Genomic DNA, 20016 nt, shown 5'->3' with positions numbered 1-20016 from the left:
CCTCTTCCCTGGGACCACGTAGGCAAATGGCTCCTTCCTTCCTTTTTAGAGGGACCTGGGACCCTTGTACATATGCACATTTAAAAATCACCAGATAAATGGATTGTGCTTTATAAATGGGGTTAAAAAGTTTTCTTATGGGGCACCTGGGTGGTTCAGTTGGTTAAGCTTCTGCCTTTGGCTCAGGTCATGGTCTCAGGGTCCTGGGATCAAGCCCAGCATGGGGCTCCCTGCTCAGCGGAGAGTCTGCATCTCCCCCCCCCCTGCCCCCACTGCATCTTTCAAATAAATCAATAAAATCTTAAAAAAAACCTTTCTTACAGTGGGTTTTCTTCTGTGTTTTTGCATATGTATGAAATCTCTTAAAATAAGAATTTGATTTATAATCAGTTTGACTCAAGGTACCTTAGAAAGTTGACTAGTGACCTCAGAATGTCTTTCTGACCAGCTTTTTTTTTTTTTTTTTAATTGACCCATATGATTTTCTTTCTCATCCTAGCATGATATGCTATTACGTGCCACCCTCAACCAGTTTGCCCTTTCTCCGGAAGCTTGGTGAGCTTCTGGATTCATCCTTTCCTTGAGCTGGGGGAAGTGGCTTATTGTTTAGATAAGACTTCCTTCAGGCTAAGATCCCTTCAAGAGTGGAAGTGAAAGCATACTGAGATATCAGACATGGATAAATACAGATAAATATATTAAACGTTTATGGATAAATGCTTATCCACAGAGAAGCCTAGTTTACTGTGAAATCAAGAATATGTGGTCTCTCGATGGATGGAATGACAGAAGCTAAACATAAGGGTTATGATTTAAGAGCACAAGTAAATGATTTTAATGTCTGTTTCCCTCTTTTCATTTTACCACATGAGTTAAAAATAAATCTTCAGAATTTTAAAGCAAACGGGTGAAACTCAACACTGTATATCTTAAAGGTTATTTTTTGAAGTGTTCTTATTTTTGCAAGAATTCTCCAAGAAAGGTCTCTCGTGGTTCCTTGCCTTGGCAAAAATCTCTTTGGAAAATATCAAAATCTAAATTTAAAAGGGTATTCTTGAGCAAATATATGCACTGAATTCACATGAACATATGTCTGACATGATGGAAACATGCATAGACATGGAGAGATATTGTTGGATGTGATAAGACCTATTATGTTAAAAATATATGTGTGTGTTTATATTTATGCTTCTGAATGCATTTAGAAGTCTGTATCCCAAATGTTATCAGAGCTTACCTCAGACTAGTGGGCCTCCTGGAGACTTTTGCTTATATCTTTGGGTTTTAGAGGATTGGTGGAGAGCATATTACTATGCTTATAATAAAAATGGTTTCAAAATCCAGGGATGAAAGAAAGGCATTTTGACTAAATGGCAGCCTGTTGGCTAAATAAAGCTTTTTTTCCAAGACGCTACCTGAGCATTCAGGTTAAGAGTGCTTGTAATGGAGTGGCAATGTTTACGTAGAGATTTTTGAATCTAAGAGGTTTTATTGGCTAGAAGGTCCCGGGAGCCGGAAGTGAGAGAGCTGGAGGGGGTGGGATACTATTACTGTAACAGAACTCCCGTGAAAGAACTCAGGGTTCTGCGGCTGGTGGGTGAATTGGTGGGGTTCTTGACCTGTTGTTTCTGTAGCGTTCAGTAGACAGAAGAGAGGGAGAGAGAGGGGTAGGGCAGAGGGAGAGGGAGAGAGAGAGAGTCTCTGAAGCAGGCTCCACGCCTAGTGTGGAGTCCATTGTGGGGCTTGATCTCACGACTCTGAGATCATGACTTGAGCCGAAACCAAGAGTCAGACGCTCAACTGACTGAGCCACCCAGGCCCCCCAGTAGACAGAAAGTCTTAAGGAATGCTTGTCAATAAAGGGAGCAGGTTGGTTAATCCAGGTGATCAGATCAGCATTTTCTGATTTGCTCTTCAAAGGAAAAAAATAAAAGAATAATTGGAAGTTTCTTTGAGTTACTTCAGACCTCAGTGAATCTCTTACTATCATGGAGTACATTAACCCTTAACTCTTAGAAATGAGCTAATTGGGAAGATGTATACATTTTTGGACCTAAGTGCTTATTACTCGATCTTTTAGAATTGTCTGAAGACCTGGCTTACCCGTGAAATGGTTGGCCTTGATATTTTCTTTCTGTCTAAAGGGTTTGGCTTACGTTTCTTGTGCGTGTAAGCCAGAGAGAGCAGTGATTGCGTGGAATCATGGTGGACTCGTTTTTACTTATCCGTTGGTCAGCTGGATGGTTCGAGAATATCCTGAATCTTCAGAAAAGCCCCCAACATGTTCACTGGGTTTGTTGTAGCTTTTTCCTTGTCCTGTGCTGACTGTCTTTGATAGTGAGGTAGGAGAGCCATTTCCTCTGATTCTAGACTCAAGAGAAGGAAGAGCACCATGGCCCCTCTGTGTCTTGCCGGCCCCTTGGTGGCAGATTGCAGTTGTCTCTTTCTTACTGTCCATCACTGGCCTCGTCATTCTCAGCACTTTTGCAAAGAAGCATAAATACGTGATTTTCATCACAGAAGGCCTTTCCTCTCTTCAGGAGGGGTTGAAATAATAAGTGAAAATAGTATTCTTACTAATCAAATCCAATAAACCGTGGCTCATTCTGGGTGTTAATTTTCGAGGCTTTAAGATTATTGACCTCCTTATCCTTCTCTAAGGAATTAATTAATCATTTGCCTTTTCTACAGTTCTTATCCTCCTTTTACCCGCTTCATTTCCATTAGACTTGGTCTTCCCCTGCATTCAGGCACTCCTTGGCCTTCTTGAACTGGGCTCGTTTATCAATTTCCTCTAGATATTTTGGCAGCTTTATCTAGATTCATAGTGCCCTACCTGGAATATTTTAGAAGTTAATGTACCTTAAGCCTTTGGGTGTTATTGGAATCATAAGAGATGTGTTGTGGGTCATGGAGAGAAACTGTGCTCAAACTTTCCCCTTCTTCCCTCAAACCCTGTGGCTCGGGGACCAGTGAGCAGAGGTTCTATTTGGGCTCTTCTGTGTAAATTGTCTTTAAACTGACCCGAATTGGCTTGTCCCACTTGGATTGTCTACCAGGGTGCGCCAGTCACACCCGGTATTAGTGGTGCTCTACAGAGGGGTGGGCATCTTCTGGAGACCTGGCCATCTGTGCTTTGTGTGCTGGTGTCTGCTTGCAGGCTGCAGATGGATGGACCCGTGTCTTTACGACAATACTTCCCAAAAGACATGGGGCACCTCTGAGTTGCACTTAGAAGAAAAAGGGTCTGGAGGACAGATAGGTTTGGTAAACATTTCATACTCCAGCCCTTCTTTGTGATTCAAAATATATATTAATGCATTAAAGATCTCAAAAGATGGGGCGCCTGGGTGGCTCAGTCATTAAGCGTCTGCCTTCGGCTCAGGTCATGATCTCAGGGTCCTGGGATTGAGCCCCACGTCATCGGGCTCCCTGCTCAGCGGGGAGCCTGCTTCTCCCTCTCCCTCCGCTCCTCCCCCGCTCGTGCTCTCTCTTGCTCTCTCAAATAAATAAATAAAATCTTAAAAGAAAAAAAAGATCTCAAAAGATGCTGGGGATAAAGATTTAGGGAAGTCTTGTGGTAAGGAAACCAGTTTAAATGTTTAACCATTGTACTCCAGAATCTTCCTTCCCTCCTAATGTCTATAAACAGAACACACTTTGGGAAACAGTGACGTGGAGATGTCTTGGTGGGTTGGAGCTGCCCCTCACTGGCTCACTCGCCCACTGCATGCACCTCTTCTCAGCCACACTGGTGATGTTTGTCGTATTAGTAACCTGAATTGTATTGTGGTGGGGGTATGTAAACACTGAAATGGATAAATGCTAAAGATCAGGGCTCTGTACCCCTCAGACTGCTGTTTGCTAAAGGTTACTAGCACTCTGCCCATATTTATCAGCCCATTTCCTTAAAGATGGTCACAAAAGGGTACTGGTTGTTGGAATACATTTCCCAAATCTTCATTTTCTTTCTTTTTCTCTTTCTTTCTGTCTGGCTTCCTTTGTTTTGTCTCCATGCCCTGTGTGGAGCCCTATGTGGGGCTTGAACTCACGACCCCCGAAGCTGAGATCAGGAGTCGGACGCTTAATCGCCTGAACCACCCAGGCGCCCCTCTAAAATCTTCATTTTAAAATCCGTCGTTACTTGTCCTCCCTGTTCCTCTCTGTTCAGCACAAATTTTTTTTTAAATTGTGGTAAAATATGCGTAGCATAATAGTTACTGTTTTAACCACCCGTAAGTATACAGCCCAGTGGCATTAAATACATCACTGTCTGCAAAACTTTTTCATCACCCCCAACAAAAACTCTGAACCAGTTCAGTGATAACTTTCCTTTCCGCCTTCCCCCGCGCCGGTAAACTCTCTTCTGCTTTGCGTCTCTATGAATCTGCCTGTTCCAGGCACCTCCTCTAAGTGGAAATACAGCAGTTTTTATCCGGCATGTCTGCCGGGATCCAGCGGAGTCGTCCCCGGTGTGGGATGGAAGCTGAGGAAGGAGGGCTGCAGCTCGCACCTAGAACACCTTCAGACACATGCGTCACAGGGGATGCCTTTATAGTCCTCTCCCTCCGCAGTTTTGGGTCCTTTTGTATCTCTTACTATAAACCACTTGAGATCCTTCCTTTGTTCAAAGGTATCATATAAATAAAGCAATGACGCATGGTGGAGATAAACGTTAGAAAGACCAATACATTGGACAGATTGAAGCAGGTCAGGCTTGCTCAGTTAGAGGTGTCTTCAGGAGGCTTTGAACAGGAGGAAGTCAGATGAGGCTCAGGAATAGAGCGAATGGAGGTAAGCCAGCAAGAGAGCAAGCTGGGAGACAAGACCCGAGCCCTGTGCGACCTCACATTTTAAAATGGGCAGCCTGGTTAGCTAGAGACATAAAAGACTACACGACTGCATTCTTCAAAGGGCCATGGTTTTGTTCTGGGGTCAAGTCGTAGGTTGTAAGCCTTTTTCTTTTTTCTCTCTGTTTCTCCCTCCCCAGGGCTTGCACAGAAAACACAAAAAAATTCTCTCTGGAATTTTCTCTTTGATATTGGCCCCGGTCTAAGCGGGGATTGTTATTCACATTTCATTATATGTGCTCTTAGATTTGCTAGGTCTGGCAGAACAGTTCAACTGATTCCGAATTAAGCAAATAATTTTATGAGCTGTGTAGTTTTCTAGAACATACACAATCTAAAAGTAGTTGGATGCTGAGCCCTCCCCCACACCTCTTTTTCCTTCCTTTATTTTTAACTGTCACTGAGTAAGGGTCTTCTCCACACATTGAGGCTGGGGGGAGAGAGACCTAAAAAAAATACACTTAGAAATTCTTCCTGAATATTCATGAAGCCTAATTTTGCAATAAAAAATGACTGTTTCTGGGTTTTCGGTTATGTAACATTTTCCCAACAAGTAAGGGAGTATGCCATATTTCACTGTAAACAATTTTGAGACCACACTTAATGCAGTAATGCCCTAAGGGTTATAATTAGTGAACTGCTTTCTAATTGTGACAGATTTGCATTTGCATTAGGAAAAGCCATGAGTAGGTTTTATGCTTTTTTAGAGAAAGCAGCTTTGAGGGGCAGAGTGGTTGTTTTTTTTTTTTAAGTTGTTTCGATTGAGGGGAGAGATGTGACGTTAAGATCGTTACTTAACGATTTCTAACAGTTTTAATTTTTTTGTCAAAGTAATACACGTGCATAGATTTGAAAGAATCCAACAGTGTTTTCTAGTCCTCATCCCTGTGGGCAGTTAATTTCACCTCTTTGATCTTCCGCCATTGACTCTCTGGTTTCTAAGTAATAAACTCACACTGCTACGTTCGGACTTCTTCATTTTAGATATTACCTCCTGACTATCCTGGTGGAGGTCCCAGGCCTGGGCTGTGGAGGCAGAAGGTGTGGGTTCTCGTCCATCCTCAAACATTTACTGGCCACGTGTCCTGGAGCGAGATACTTAAACTTTCTCTGCCTGGTATATAAGATAGGAATAGTAGTAATAGTCATAATAGTCACGATGGCCCCCGGGCCTCCCTTGATGTTGCGGAGCAGAGCCTGGGGCAAGACTACAAAAGGAGACCAGCTGGCTAAATATTTAAAAGGTATAATGAAGTATTTAAAAGATATATTTAAATATTTAAAAGGTATATACCATATGCCTAAATATTTAAAAAGTTTAAATCAAGCTGTATCTTTGGCCTGGTCCCCGTGCCCACCCAGGGCCTTGACGCCTACCCCTCAAGACCCAAAGCCTGAAGGCGTCCTCATCCCTCAAGCAGCCCTGTGAGCCCAGGGAGCTGGTGGACGCCGGGGTGGAGGCCCGAACCCAGCTGCAGACAGCAGCTCAGGCTTCCCAGGGAGCCCGGATGGGTGGAGGCTCCATCCAGCATAATTTTCTCGAACTTCTCTCCCACTTAACTTTTGTGACGGAGGGTTTTCAGGCATTTGTAAACCTGTGTGTTCCGTGGCCCTGGGTCAAGGAGCTCTGGGACCCCAGGACACGCCACTCCCCTGTCTCTTTCCCGTAATTCCTATTCACTCAGCCAGTGTCCAAAATTAAAGAAACAAACAACAAAGAGACCAAAGAGAAAAAACAAATCTCTGTGTCTGCTACTTCTGGTAAATGGCTCTCTAAAGCACAAGCCCCAGGCAGGGGCTCCTGTTGTCTGTAGACAGAGGCACTGAGGGCCCCAGTAGCCGTGGAGGGGCCCAGGAAGCACTGTCCAGTTCTTTGTTGTACTTCTAAAATTTTTTGGTGTTACTTTAATTTCGTTGTGCTGTGAACTGTTTTCACTTGATGTGCTAGGCCATCAGAGGTAGAGGGTTGCTGGATTTAGCAAATAGAAAATACAAGATGCCCAGATAAACAATGGAACGTACTTCTACGAAAAGATGAATCACTGTTTATCCGAAATTCAGATTTAGCTGGGCATCCTTTGTTTTATCTGGCCACCCTGTACAGTTCCTTGCGTCCCGACACTTGGCCCCTTTAGTCTTGGGGAGATATTCCAGTATTTTTTCTCTGATAATATCCTCTCTTTATTTTTTCTTTCTGAAACACTCTTTAACAGTCAGATGTTGGACCAACTGGATTGAACTTTCCATGTTCATGCCTTTGCCCTTTTGTTGTCTGGATCTCTTTTTAAATTCTGTGTTCCTAGACTTTATTTTTTTTTTTACCTGTTTTTATCTTTTATTTCAGTTATTTATTGTTTCTAAAAGTTCCTTCTTATTCTTTGGGTCTTGTTTTCCATAACGTCCTGTTTTGTTTTCTCCGAGGATACTATTTGTGTATATATCCTTCCACTCTTTGCAGCATTTTTGTCCTCTTTTTGTTTTTTAATTCTTTATTTATTCTGGGCTCTTTCCTGTTGGAGGCTTTCCCTCAGGTCTGGCAGTCTGAGTTAAGGACAAGGCCATGAAAAGCTGATTGGAAACTCTCCCTTCCCGGTAAGATGGCCCTTTTTTGGAGGGGGGGGGGGACGGTCTCTGATTACTCATGGAGCTGGACCCTTCATTGCAGGATCCCACAAGCCAGCATCTGGTATCTTCACACTGCAGCTTTTGTTTCTTAGGAGACTCGTCCGTGCTCCTGCCTGGGGAATAAACTTGGCTTTTGGTGTGAGGGGTGGAGGAAATGGAAGGCCACAGGCCAGGCTTTCTGTCTCATACTTCACAACGGGGGCTCTGAATCCCAATCCTCCGTGGCTCCGATAACCCGGAGCATTTTCCCCCTGCAACCCCCGCCCCCCTCCGCTGTCCCAGCCTGCCGGAGGCCCAGGGAAGGGTATAAGGGCGCTTTATCTACTCCCTGTTGGAGCCCCCACCCCACTCGTCCTGCCAGATGCAGTGTCTCCTTTGCTGAGTCCAAGGCCTGAGCTTCTTTGAAGTTCCCTAGGACTAACTGTCTCCATGGCAGCCTCCTCCATGACTTTGGGATGTAACTTCTTGACCCTGCTGAGCCGGCTGCCACTCCCCTGTCCTCTCTTCCTTTTCCTAAAACTTTGTTGGGTTTGACTCCATTCTTGCTGTCCTTTCCTTGTGGGTATACGATGTAGATAATTTTTGGTAGGGACTTAATTTAGAGACGCAGGTCACCCCTGTGCAGTGTATAGGTCAGTGGTTTTCAGTGTACTCACAGAGCTGTGTAACCATCTGCACGGTCACTTGGAGGACTTTCCATCCCCCAGAGAGAAGCTCCGTTCCCTTTAGCTGTCCCTCTTCACTTTTCCCAGCGCCCCCAGCCCTGAGCAGTACGAGATACTTTCTGTATTTTCTATTTTTATCTTTTTAAAAATACTTCTAATGTCATTTTTGTAGGATTTCAGGAGGGAAGGGAAAAGAAAAGAAACTCATGAAGGCAATCAACATTCTTTCATGGGAAACTGTTGCCCTGTACAAAATATTAAGATACGAAAACACCCTGCCTGTTTCTCTACTCCTGCATTCCAGGGATTGATGGAAGCACCCTCTGCCAGACATGGGAATTTTCCTCCATGTTCTCTCTTTCTCTCCTTTCCCTCTTTTTTAGTCCCATGTTTAATGTCTTTGCTTGACCTGCACTTGGATCTTTTGGAGCTGGAAATTGCTAAGCCTTCATGTCTTCTTGGCTTCCAGCAATTTTCAGGTGTCTGAGGGGTGGTTGTCCAGGGGAGTTGACCTGGAGCTGGGAGGTCAGCCTTTGAATCCAGGCCCCCAGGTATTTTCTGGGTGGAGGAAATGGAGGCTGTGTGCTTGTGAAAGTAGACTATTTTCAGTCACCTACTAATTTTTTTTTTTTTTAAGATTTTCTTTTTAAGTAATCTCTACACCCAACATGGAGCTCGAACTCACGACCCCGAGACCTGCAGTCACACGCTCCACCGACTGAGCCAGGTGCCCCTCAGTCACTTATCTCATACATCATTGTTCGGTCAACACCTGCTCTTGGGAGAGCGTTGCTGATGGGCGGTTGCAGAGTATGGACGGAACCAGTTAGGGAGAGAGGACAAACACACAAACGTAGCACCTATTAGAAGTGATGACCAGCACACCCGCGGGAGTGGGGTCACGAGTTAGCATGACCTCAGAGATCATCCCGAGTGGACACTAACCTCTTCTTGGGGTGGCTGCCAGGGAGCCCTGTCCCCGTGTCACCCTGCCTTCACAGCCACCAGACCCTGGTCTTCTTCCCCGCCCCCAAGGCCGCCTCCCTTCGTCTTTCCACAAAGAAAGGGCAGCCATTCAACTTTCCAGAGCACTAGATGACTCTGGGTAGATGACTCTGCAGTGTGATGAGGACTTGTTAGCCCCCTTTTGGTTTGACTTTTCTCTGAGCGCAGTCTGTCCATTCTCCTCCTCCTCTAGCTTCTCTTGGACTGTTGATTCACTGATGGAGGACTTGGGGACCGCTCCTCCAGATGGGGCTCCTGGCTGGGGGGATTCTACTGAGGGCTCCTAGCGTGGCTCTCATCCGCCGTGACCTGCTGTGGCTACTCATGCTGGTCCTCGGCCTTCCGTGGGGCCCAGTCTGTGAGCCAGGGCCTGGTGCCGTGTCAGTCGGCGTGTGAACGTGGTCTAGTGGTGTGGGTTGGGCCAAGGTTGGGCAAGGAGTGGTTGAAATCGCAGCTAGTCCGTGGTCTTGCTTGGCTGGGGAGACAGTTTCGAAATTAGGAGAAAGGGTTACGGGACAGAGAGCCCTACTGAGGTATTTTGCTTTGTGAATTAAAATTCTGCTGCCGGGGCGCCTGGGTGGCTCAGTTGGTTGAGCGGCTGCCTTCGGCTCAGGTTATGATCCTGGAGTCCCTGGATCGAGTCCCGCATCGGGCTCCCTGCTCGGCGGGGAGTCTGCTTCTCCCTCTCCCACTCCCCCTGCTTGTGTTCCCTTTCTCGCTGTGTCTTTCTCTGTCAAATAAACAAATAAAATCTTTAAAAAAATAAATAAATAAAAAATAAAATTCTGCTGCCTTTTCAGAGGAAACTGCATTCTTTTCCAGATACGAACTCCAGGTGACCCTAGCAATGGCTGATGGTGGGGCTGGGGCACCTCCACAGGAGGAGAAAGGCCGTACGTTGGGAAGTGAGATGAGATGTAGCAAGGGGCTGGTGCCTTCACGCCGGAAGGTGCCCTCCTCCTTTTCCTCCGACCAAACCAGCTTTACCTCCAACCTACTTCACTTTCTTGCCTCAAAAACACTTAATCAGTTTTCCTTTTTTTTTCTACTTGGTTTTACTATTCTAACAAATCAACAAAGAGAGAAAGTAAATAGCATTTTAATGCTGATGTGTTTGGTGCTCTCCATATATGTTATTTATTTTCACATACACAGCAGTCCTGTGCAATGGCTGTTATTATTGGTTCCCATTTTTAAAATGATGACATTGAGGCCCTTTGAGAAAAACCTGCGGAATGGGTTCTTACACATGGCCAGTGGAGGGGTGTCTGTGGCAGGGGGATTCTGGGCCAAGATATCGCGTGAGCCAGTAAGGAAAGGTGCGTGTCTAGGGGATACTTGCTGGGTGCAGCAGGGCAGTGGTTGGCCCGCAGTCCGCTGGATAGGGCCTTTGGGGTCAGGCCAAGGAGTTTGGCTGTAGTTTGGAAAGTGATTCGAGGATTTTGAATAGAGGGGAGTGATAGATATGGTTACAATGGAGTTTAGAAAGATGAGTCAGGCAGTTCTGAATGAGAGGATGGAGTAACGGGTGTTGTCTTTGTCTAGGTATCAGGTGACACAGTCCACACGTAGAGGAGGGAAGGCGTTACAGAGAGGGTGGGTGTGACATGACTGAGGAAGATGGGGAGGACTCAGTGAGAGAAGTAGAGGTGATACTCTTGAGTGTCTGAGAGAAAAACAGTGTAGGGAGAGGAGAGTCTGATTTTGAGGAATAGATAGATGGGGAACTCAGTGGAAGAAGAGACTTGAAATGATGTACGACTGTAAATCTCTCCTAGGCCCTTTAACTGGATATCTCAGAAAAAAACAAAAATTAGGTTTGAACCTCTCCGAAGTGAGTAGCTGTTGTATGATATGCAAGCGTTTAGTGAATCAGTTGTGTGTTCAGGAGAGTGTGTGTGTGTGCGCGTGTGTGTATCAGAAGTCTGAAGTCCAAACCTTGGAGAATGTGTGAGTTTAGAAATTGTCCTTCGGAGGTTTTTAAGACACTTTCAGCCTGCATTTGGGGACAACTCAACTAATTGTTTTTTATTCCTCCGCAGGTCTTCAGTTAGTAATAGTAGGTAGCATTTTTTGCTTTTATTATTTTTATGTACTTTCCATATAAAAATTATATAGTTAAGGGGGCACCTAGGTGTCTCAGTTGGTTAGGTGTCCAACTCTTGACCTCAGCTCAGGTCTTGGTCTCAGGGTCGTGGGTTAAAGCCCTGCGTTGGGCTCCACTGGGCATGGAGCCTACTTAAAAAAAATTATTTAGTTAAGATGGTAACTTTTGTGGTATGTGTATTTTACCACAATTAGAAAATAAATAAATGTATACCTTGTTCTGTTTTTCTGCATATGGGCCATTAATTACACTGGCTTCACAAAGTGGATTTTAGTGTATGATTGGGAAATTACTCTGCATATAATTTATTTAAAGGGAAGCAGCAGTTTCTGTTTATGGCTGCTAAAGTTTAGAATGGCAGACCCCATTTACAGTGTTATCGTGGGAGGAAAGACTGGCTTTGTTAGAAGATACCTAAATCATGGTGAGAGGCACAAGCAATTCATTTATTTCCATGTGACCTGCACAACCAAACCTTTATTTAGGAGGGACTCTTTTTTAAAGGCAGGAGGCAGAGGAAGAGGGAGAGAGACAGAATCTCAAGCAGGCTCCATGCCCAACCCAGAGCCGGATGCTGGACAGCATCTCATGACTCTGAGATCATGACCTGAGCTGAAATCAGGAAGATGCTTAACCAACTGAGCCATCCAGGCACCCAGAGGGACCTATTTTTTTATAGGCTATTGTTTTATATATTAAATTATTAGTGATCCATTTGTCATATTGTCTGCCATTAGCTAGAAAGAGACACCAAATAAGTCATTTATCATCTTTGGCCACAGACCGGGGCTGGCAGTGGTAGTGGAAGATCATCCCAGTTATTTTGTGCAGAAAGCGTGGGATATGTAAACTTTGGGAAATTCTCTTTCTTTGTTTGGTTTTGTCTTGTTTTGTCTTGTCTTTGATTTTGATTTCTTTTAAAGATTTTATTTCTTAAGTAATCTCTACACCCAACATGGGGCTCGAACTCAACCCTGAGACCAAGAATCGCACGTTCCACTGACTGAGCCAGCCAGGCGCCCCTGGAAATCCTATTTCTAATAAACTTTGCTTTAAAAGTTGTTAAGTCAGGGACGCCTGGGTGGCTCTGTTGGTTAAGCGCCTGCCTTCGGCTCGGGTCATGACCCCAGGGTCCTGGGATCAAATCCCGATTCAGGCTGCTTGCTCGGTGGGGAGCCTGCTTCTCCCTCTGCCGCTCCTCCTGCTCGTGCGCGCATGCTCTCTCTCTCTGACAAATAAATAAATAAAATCTTAAAAAAAAAGTGTTAAGTCATTTTGATTAGTCAGTGGCTGACCTTGAGGCAGCTTATTGGTAAGAGGATAAAAGGGAAAATTAATCTCCACACATATATGAGAGCTGTTCCGTAAACATTTTAGGAATACCTTGTTTGTAATCCTCTTGGCCCCATAGAAGTGTGGCAGTTACCACACTTCTGCTCGTCCCAGTCCCCTTTTCACATTTTATTTTTTATTTTTTATTTTTTTTAAAGATTTTATTTATTTATTTGACAGACACAGCGAGAGAGGGAACACCAGCAGGGGGAGTGGGAGAGGGAGAAGCAGGCTTCCCGCTGAGCAGGGAGCCCGATGCGGGGCTCGATCCCAGGACCCTGGGATCACGACCTGAGCCGAAGGCAGACGCTTAACTGACTGAGCCATCCAGGTGCCCCTGTCTTACTTTTAAAAAAACTAACTGAGGGGCGCCTGGGTGGCTCAGTCAGTTAAGCATCTGCCTTCGGCTCAGGTCGTGATCCCAGGGTCCTGGGATCGAGCCCCGCATCGGGCTCCCTGCTCAGCGGGAAGCAGGCTTCTCCCTCTGCCTCTGCCTCTGTGTCTGTCTCTCATGAATAAATAAAATCTTAAAAAAAAAAAAATAACTGAAATCTCCGATTTCTTTAGATTTCCTCAGTTTTTACCCGATGCCCTGTTCTGTCCCAGCATCCCATGCAGGACATCACATGATATTTAGTTATCACGTGTCCTTACTCCTCTCTTGGCTGCGATGCTCAGACTTCCCTTGTTTTTCATGACCCTACAGTTTGGAGGAGGAGTGGTCGGTATCTTGTAGAACGTGCAGCAAGTGGGACTTGGCCAGTGTTTTTCTCACCGTTAGGCTGAGGTGGCATGTTTCTGGGATAATGTGCTGTTCTCATCACATCAAGGGGGGGGAGCATGCTCTACCTGTGAGTTATCACTGTGGATGTTGACCGTGGTCATCTGGTGCAGAGTTTCCACTGAAAGTTACTCTTTTCTTTCCCCTTTCCGCACTGTCCTCTTTGGAAGAAAGTCACTTAAGTAGGGGGCAGTTAGTCTTCGCCTCTGTAAGGGCGAGGCATCTACGTAAGTTACTTGGAATTCCTCTGTGCAGGAGATTGGTCTGCTTTCTCCCATTTATATTTCCAGTCCTTTATATCATTATGGACTCATGGGTTTTTATTTTATACTTTGGGTTATAACGTGTACTGCTTTACTTACTGCTCGCATCGTACCAGCTCTGGCTACCAGGAGCTCTTTCGGTTGACCTCTCTCTGTTCCTTTGACTTGACCCTGTCAATGTAGTTGTGTTGTTCCCTGGTTCCTTCTAGTGGAGAACGGTGTCAGGAACCAAGATTCGTGTGCTGGCTGTCCCCACTTTTGGTCTTTGCCAGGCATCTGTACCAGTGCTGGGCTTACCTTCTTGCATGACTCTCTTTCGCTTATCCATCTTTCCATAAGACTGCCAGGATTTGGTTTTTGTGTAGCTGTCAGATTTTTTTTTTAAAATATTTTATTTATGTATTTGGCAGAGAGAGCACAAGCAGGGGGAGTGGCAGGCAGGGGGAGAAGCAGACTCCCCGCTGAGCAGGGAGCCTGACAGGGGACTTGATTCGAGGACCCTGGGATCATGACCTGAGCTGAAGGCAGATGCTTAACCAACTGAGCCACCCAGCCGCACCTAGCTGTCAGATTTTTAGAAGACTACATCAGCACGAAATTATATTCTGGGGCACCTGGGTGACTCAGTCACTTGAGTGTCTGACCCTTGATTTCGGCTTGGGTTGTGATCTCCGTTTTGGGATCGGGTTGTGGGATCGAGCTGAGCGGACTCTGCTTGGGATTCTCTCTCCTTCTCCCTGTGCCTCTCCTGTTCGCGAGCATGCGTGCATGTGTGCGTGCTCTCTTTCTCACTCTCTAAAATAAATAAATAAAATCTTTAGAAAAAATCATTATTCCTCGGATGGGGAGTTAAGCCGCTTTTTTTCTGTGGCCTAAGTTCCAGTATCGACACTACACAGGCATCTGGCAAAGAAGATTGAATTTGGGTTGATGATATTTTTGGTTTGTGTTTGTATCTTTTATTACACTTCTCAAGAATTTTCACAGATTTGTGAGCCTTCGGGAGATAGTTAAAAACTCATTAATGTTAAATTTTGAGCATTCGGTTTTATGAAGGCAAAACAAATAGATGAAATAAAATGGACTTGGGAACTAGAGGTTTGCGTTTGTCTTTCCCAATTTACAGTGTAGCTTTGATGATAGGGACTGCCAAGGGTAGTGACAGAGTTAAACGAAGGAGATTAAAGCAAAGTGTAGGCGACTGGAACAGTAGGAAAATTCACATCTTCAGGATATAATTTCTTCTCTATTTGTCCTTCACGGGAAATCCTATACGAAAACCACTTTCTTGTTGAGTGTGAGTCTCGAGACAGATGGAGGTATACATTATTTTTTTTTCTGTTCCTCAAATCACATTAATTATTGATTGATTTTTTTTTAATTAACTAAGATTAAAAACTTAAGAGTTTTTTTTTAAAGATACTTAATTTATTTATTTGACAGAGAGCACAAGCAGAGGGAGCGGGAGAGGGAGAAGCAGACTCATGCTGAGCAGGGAGCCCGACATGGGGCTCAGTCCCAGGACCCTGGATCATGACCTGAGCTGAAGGCAGACACTTAACCAACTGAGCCACCCAGGCGTCCAAAACTTAGGAGTTTTAGACAATTCTTGGAGCTCCCCTGGGAAAACCTTGTTTGCAGTAGTTCTGAATTTGGAGAAGGCACATCTCTTAGGTGTGACCTTCGCTGACCTTCCATCATCTTCAGAAGAGAGCGGCTGTTTGTAGGAAGTAGTGCAAACTTTAAAGTGCTGTGTCCGGGTAAACTGTAGTTCTGCTGTGGTTTGGGGGCCGTAGGGAGCAGGTGGGCTCAGATGAGGATGTCTCTGTCTGGGCATCTCTTCCATCCACCTCCCTGGTTCTGGTCTGGTGGGTTTGATTTGTGCCCCAGCCTCTAACTCTGACCCCAACTGAGGCTCACAGCTCGGCCCGTGGGTTCTGTGTGGGACCTCCCATCCCCCCGGCCCCTCAGGACCAGCCTCCCTTCTCCATAATGCGGTCCTGAATGCTTGGCCACGTAGGTGTCCTGGCTCTGGGTGTAGGTCTCCCGTCTGGTTGTGGAATGACAAGAGGAGGAATATTCCTTGAAATTCTCTGGCCAGTGGCCACTCATTGTTTGAATCTGATACTTTCTGTGCTTTTTTGTGCTGTGTGTTTGACTTTGACAATGTTCTCTCTAAATATCTAACTAAGTACCAGTCCTCCCCATATCCCCTGGGTTGGGTATATACTGTTACCCTCACTTTGTAGGTGAAAAATTTTCTGACACGAAGAAGTCAGAGAGCAAAGGGAACATTGGTGCTGGAATGGAACAGTGCTGGAAGGGGGTGTTGTGCCTTCCCCCTATTGTCTGCATGTTGTATAGCGGGGACGTTAAATGCTCATTCTCTTCATCAGGGTTTGTCAGGTTCTAATAAATTAGAAACTAATTTATTTTAGGGAACTGTATGGATGGGTTTTTTGTGCTTTTGCTGATTATTATTCGCTAAGTGACAAGAGCGTAGGTTGGTAAGTTATCTCATAGAGCGGCAGAAAGAAGTAAATAGGATATTCATCATCTCCCTCTGTGCATCCATTCATTATTCAGTGAACAAATACTTCTCTTACAACTGGTAAGCAAACCATATGGGAAAAAGTTCAAACTTTCTAATAATAATGTAGAAATTGGTATATAATAAGTTATCTTTTTGCTGCCTTAGACATTTGCTAATAAATATTTATAAAGTTGAGGGACAGGATGCACTTAAAATAACTATAATGCATAATGGCGGCAACAAAAATTGGTATAGCCTTTTGGGAAATCATTTTGGCATTTGTAGTCATGGATCAGGAAAAAAAGGACCTTTGGTTAGATCAGAATTTAGGGACTACTGTATTTCTCTTTTCAGAGATTTAGAATATTCATTAGCATGATAATTAGCTGTCCTGCTGGAAGGAGTCTGTTTGGTGTAGAAAAATCCAGCATTTACTATGTGTATTTCAGCCTTGTGTTTGCGAAAAGCCTAATAAGATCCTACAGAAGTCATGTCTGTTTCATTGTGTGTGAAATGCCGCCTGAGGGCTTTTAATGTTTTCACAGAGGTGAATGTCATCGACATAACACAGACAGGACTCAGGAGAAACAGGTGGGAGGGAACAACGAGGGCTTTAGGTTAACTTTGACATGCGCTTGGGGGAGCCGAGAGGAACATGAAGGTGGCAATTTGGAAAGGTGGCTCTTCAGGTAGAATTAGGGCTGAATGTGGAAGTGCCTGAGTTCTGTGAATGGGCACGATGGTTGGGACCGCGGGAGTTGCTGTAGCCGCCCTTGAACAAAGGGAGATACAGAGTCTGACGGGACCCACCGGGGGGGAGGGGAGAGCCAGCAAGTCCGGAGAAGTCTGGTGGGCTCCTGGGTGGGGTTCACTAGACGGAAGGACAGCTGGGGCATGGAATTCTGCTGTAAGACCACGACGGCGGGAAAGGACACAGGCCACGGAACGGGGCCATGGTACAGAGTGTTTTCTAGCCGCAGTGCGCTCGCTTGATTTCGTTTCGTAGCTATAACTATTAAATGATAGCACTATCTTCATTTAACTATTTTAAAATTATTATAACTTACAGAAAAGTTGCAAAAATAACATAAAGAGTTTCCAGGTACCCTTTGCCCTGCTTTCCCTGACCACCTTGCCTCATTAAAACACACTCCTCACAACGAAACAGTTATCATTGGTATGCTACTACTAACTGATTGCAGACCTTACTCCGATTTCAGCAGTTTTTGTACTGAGTAGAGGAGAGTATGTGCAAGTTTCCTTCCTCTGCGGCCTCACGGCATACGGACAGAATTGTTTTCCCAGGACTTCAGCTAGTTCTTTTCGTCCCTCCCTCTTCCTGCACACTGGTACTGTTGACTATGATGTAATTAGGTTCTTTGTTAGAGGCGCTCTTTCATTTTGGGCCTTCCGTTATTCCTGGTTGCCTTCTCCCCCGCCCCCATTACATATAGTAATGTTCTCTGGAGTTCCACGAATGCAAAGAAGTATGTATCCACCCCCAAAATGGTGATACAGAACAGTTTCTTCACCCCCAGGTTCCTTCCTACAGCTTGGATTTTAGCAGTGGTATCAGGAGGGTGGGTCGCAGAGGGGCCGGGAGGGAGCTGGAGGTCCATAATCTGTTCCAGCGTTCGAGCACTTGCCTGAAGACGGCATGCCCATGAGTCAGGGCCCTGAGAGTAGGGTCCGAAGGCTGAGATTAGGGGGAGGTCTCTTTATGCCAGTAGGTAGAGATGACAGGCATGCCCAAGAGTACGGGAGAGGGGCAGCCAGCTCACAGTGGATTTGGGGGACCGACTTGCAATGGCTTGCTGTGCAGGAGTGGGAAAGGTTGAAGGCAGGAAGGTCTTGCCTGATGCCCACCATCTCTGAAACTGACTGCAGGAGAAGAACGCATGAAGCAAGTAAGAGGGAAGGTTAGGAACAGCTTCTCACCATTGGCAGTCTGGGAATTGGCAATATGGAAGAGCGCATCATGGAGCAAAGTGCGACTGGGGCTCCCGGGGGCAGGTGATAAAGGACAGGGATCTGCAGTCTTCTCTAGAAGTTCTTTTGCTGTTGGGAGAGCCTCAGTGGGAATAGCAAAGGAGTTCCTCATGGCTGAGCTTTGAGAGTCTGAATCTAAGGGTGACCTTCCTTAGGGGGGTGACACAGGAAGTAGACCGAAGATTGCAAGTTGACCTTCTGGAAAGGCTGAGGTTTGCAGGGACCCTTTGGTCTGCTCCTGTGGCGGGACGCTCCCCTGGCTTCTCCTGCAGGGCTGCGGAGAGTGGATGGGCCAGGAGGGCAGGGAGGTGCCGGAGTGTATTGCCCTGAGATCTTGAGGGCAGTGCAGAGAAGAACCACAAGGAAGGGCTGGTTGTATCTCCCAAGGTTGTGCCCTTGGGATTAGGTGGTGCTGTGTTTATATTTCCAAGTAAGGGTTTGAACTTTCCCATCAGTTATATTTCAAATCAGGAACACTAAGTATTAACTAAAAAAGGAAACGCTACCTTGGCCAAAGTATCTGCATATCAGGAATTAATAAAAGGATCATAATGAAATGGATAGGAGGATTCAGTGAAACAAGTAAATCTATTACAGATAAATAACAACTATATTTACTAATTTCTTATTAATTCATACAGAATTAGCAAAATGTATATTCTGTCTCTTCATCCTGTGTGTGAAATGTCTTTTTTTTTTTTTTTTAAAGATTTATTTATTTATTTTAGGGGGAGAGAAAGAGAGAGAGACCGAGCACTAGCAGGGGGAGGGGCAGAGAGAGAGAGAGAGAATCTCAAGCAGACTCCCTGCGTGGAGCCTGATGAGGAGCTCAGTCCCATGACCCTGAGATCATGACCTGAGACAAAATCAAGAGTTGGATGCTCAACCGGCTCTTGATCTCAGGGTCATGAGTTCAAGCCCAACATTGGGGCTTCATGCTGGGTGTGGAGCCTACTTTAAAAAAAAAGAACATTTTATATTTGAAGGAAAGGTAAGAAGACTAGAAATATGAGTTAAATTGATTATCTATTGAATGATTCCTTCAAAAAGGGCTTCAATGTCCAGATAGTGCTAGAAAATAGTGACAAACATAGTCCCCCCCAAAAGAATAAAAGACTTTGTATTATTACAGTTGTTTTATGGGAAGTTTGTTTAAGACTGTCAAGGTGGTCAATATAGACTATGGTTTTCTTTAGGATTATTATGATTTAGAGTTTATTGGTTTTCATGAAAGAAAATGTTAGTTTCTTCATTTAAATGGTGAATCTGATATGTTTTCACTGCTCAGATGGGTCTTTGCATGGTCATTTTGGAGGCAGAACCATGGTCGGGTCAGGCCTGGCCTTAGGCTGGGTCAGGCACGGGCAGGCGCGTCTCCGGGGATGATCTGAAGTTAGCGTTCCCTGGGTGAGTGATGCCTGTGCCTATTACCCCGCTGGTCTCCAGTTTAAAACTGGGAAACAGTTCCACAAAGAGCAGTTTCTTTTTTGTTTTCCTTAAAGATTTTATTTACTTATGTGACAGAGAGAGACATAGCGAGAGAGGGAACACAAGCAGGGGGAGTGGGAGAGGGAGAAGCAGGCTTCCCGCGGAGCAGGGAGCCCGATGCGGGGCTCAATCCCAGGACCCTGGGACCATGACGTGAGGCAGACGCTTAACGACTGAGCCACCCAGGTGCCCCAAGAGCAGTTTCTTTTATCGCAAAATATAAGAAGTACGATGAAGTGGGTGAATAGGTTTTTCTTAAGTTTTTCTTTTGACGTGATAACTTTTGGCTTTTGTCAACAAAGACGAAATAGCTTTCTGTAATTTTTTTTTTTTTTAAAGATTTTATTTATTTGAGAGAGAGGATGAGAGGAGAGAGCA

At 45.1% G+C, this 20016-nt stretch overlaps 1 protein-coding gene across 1 annotated transcript in view; it reads left to right on the top strand.

The window, feature by feature from the left end:
- The window catches only part of ZNF532 (zinc finger protein 532), a 105580-nt gene that overhangs the window by 21174 nt on the left and 64390 nt on the right, over positions 1–20016 (top strand). The window lies entirely within an intron of this gene.

This window comes from Neomonachus schauinslandi, chromosome 14, assembly GCF_002201575.2.
Source record: "Neomonachus schauinslandi chromosome 14, ASM220157v2, whole genome shotgun sequence".
In the NCBI taxonomy this organism is placed as follows: domain Eukaryota; kingdom Metazoa; phylum Chordata; class Mammalia; order Carnivora; family Phocidae; genus Neomonachus; species Neomonachus schauinslandi.
The sequence above is the reverse complement of the archived record's forward strand: the minus strand, read 5'-3'. Positions and strand labels throughout refer to the sequence as shown.